We start from the raw sequence: 2695 nt of genomic DNA, 5'->3' as shown, positions 1-2695 counted from the left end.
GACTGCTCTTTGGACTGGAGAGGGAGGGGGAAAGGAGTGGGGGGAGGGGGAGAAGGGTGGGAGGAGGGGGCGTAGGGGGGGAGGAAGGGGAGGGAAATGGGAGGCTGGGAGGAGGTGGAAACTTGTTTTTTTTTTTCTCCTTTTCTCAATTAAAAAAAAAAGAATTGACGACAGGATCTAGTATGATTCAATGGAAAAAAATGCTACATAAAATATGGGATGTACAGATCCATCTTTACCATACACAGAAGCTTATATTGGTAGGAGAAGTACGGTATGGCAGGATGGAGAAAGAGTGCCTTGTCAAAGTCTGCCTTTTACAAAGAGACTGAGACTCGGGGCCCTCTTACAGAAAGCGGAACTGTATAAAACTGCATATCTTGCAGACATGAAAGAGTTGTTTGGGATTGCATATTATTGTCCTTGAAGTATTGTAGCCATGGCTATTAATTTTTAACTTTGCAACTGCAAGAAGCTGCCAGCTGACGAGTGCTACACAAGCAGGATGTGTCTGGCTCGAGATTTATTAAGCTTGCAAAATGCTGACCTCTATGTCTAGAACCAGTTATATAGAGGGTGGGAAAGGGTATTGGGAAGCCTATAGAGGAACAATGGGGGCTTTTATAATGATTACTATGTATTTCCAAAAGTCAAAAATAGGAGCTAATAATAAAGTTGTTCAAGTAAGTCTGGTAGAAGAAAAGCGTAGTTAAAGTACACAAACAGTTCAAGCTGTGTGGGGCCGCTGGAGTGCAATCCACCTGGTGGTCAGAATTTTTTCTTATACTGATGGTCCTTATGTGTCTCAGGACCTGAGCCTTAGCCAAGGCTGGACCTTGGCACATAAGTGCAGTCAATAACAATTACTGATAAAAGAAAAAAAGAGGTCGTGAATTTGAAGGAGATTGGAGAAAGTTATACAGGAGGATTTGGAGGGAGGAAAAGGAAATAAGAAATTCTGTGATTATGGTATGATCTCAAAAATAAAATTAAAAAGTGGTAATGTGTGTTGTTCCTGATATAACACATAATTGATGCTTAGTAAATATTTAAATATATATAAAAAAGAAAACCAACTATATCAAGTACATAGTCAGGGTTACAGAGCAACAGGGGCTTTTCAACATAGCACATAAAACTATACCATAGTGCTTAGAAGATTGTTTGGTGGCCTTACAAAAGGCAAAATAACCTTTCCCATATTCTCGGCTCTTCCGCAACTAGGTACTTTCCCTAGAGAATCAACTAGCCAGCCAGTTGTTCTGCAGAAGCCATCACGCTTGAGAAAGCAGGTCCAGGGCAAGCTCTGGAGCACTCCCTCGCTAAAGGACAGAGATTAATGAGATTAATACTCTAGCTGCTTCCTCTGGATATTCTGTAGCATGGTCGAGTTCTCCTTACGCCATTGCTCTGCAGGCCAGTTGGGAAGCTGTGACCTTCCGCACAACTTTCTTCCTGGCCTTCTACAAATACTTCTTGTGCACAAAGTGAAAGAGGCAGCCAGGGGTTAGTGATATTTTGTAACATTATGAAAACAGTTTTGGTCTTTAAATTCACTTGGATGTTTTGGGAGGAATCACAGCAGTCTGCAAGTTTAACCCGAGAAATCTTTTTTTTTTTTTATTTATTTTTATTTTTTTTATTTTATTTATTTATTTATTTTTTTTTTGGTTTTTCGAGACAGGGTTTCTCTGTGGCTTTGGAGCCTGTCCTGGAACTAGCTCTGTAGACCAGGCTGGTCTCGAACTCACAGAGATCCGCCTGCCTCTGCCTCCCGAGTGCTGGGATTAAAGGCGTGCGCCACCATCGCCCGGCTAACCCGAGAAATCTTGATGTGACTGAAAGATATAAAAAATGAGATTCTGATGAGACAAGAAACACAGGGCGAGAAGGGATGGATTTAAAACACTAAGGAAAATGTAAAAGCCATGGGATTAAACTCTCCCTCAAGTCTGAAACCAGCTAAAATCGGGCACGATTTTAAGTGTCGAAAGAGGTCTAAAGCTGCAATGCAGTCACAACGCTCCTTACATAGTCCAGGTTCCTGATACTGCAGGAGACACATTTTATGTCTTTTGGTCAGGAGGTGACAATATTTATCTAGACATTTAACTCAGACCCTGTTTGTTTATTTCCAACTTTAAAAGTGTTCAATTCATGTAAGACTTGTTTGGAACTGTGAAGGAGTCACAAGCCAACCGTTGTCATGTGAAACAGGTCACTGGGGTGCACAACACTGAAGACCAGCAGAAAAGGTGGTAGCAAAAAGAAGGCTGGAAATATAGGGAAAACAGGAGGAAAAATATGTCACTGAAAGCAAAGAACACACATTACATAAGCACTGTAAGGAATTTTGCAGCTATAATAATAATAATAATAAAACAATAGTACAAACAGCAGCACCTAAGGAGGTGTATGATTGGAGGAGCGCACTAAATCACTGAGTTCTAGCATAAATGCTCACCAGTTAACTCTCCAAACAGAATTCAAGAACATAGACACTGACAGTCATAGGGAGTTGATAATCATGGATAGAGACATTAACAGAGTTAAACCTGTTTTTAAAAGGAGGGTACCCAGAATAACTTTATGTAAGCTTGACACAAACTAGAGTTATCTTATAGAAGGGAACCTCAATTGAGAAAAGTGCCTCCACAAGATCCAGTCGTAGGGCATTTTCTTAATTAGTCATGGA

The sequence above is a fragment of the Microtus oregoni genome, unplaced genomic scaffold (assembly GCF_018167655.1).
Source record: "Microtus oregoni isolate MIOR12 unplaced genomic scaffold, Mior012 000009F_ref0000495, whole genome shotgun sequence".
Classification (NCBI taxonomy): domain Eukaryota; kingdom Metazoa; phylum Chordata; class Mammalia; order Rodentia; family Cricetidae; genus Microtus; species Microtus oregoni.
Note: the sequence above shows the minus strand (reverse complement) of the source record.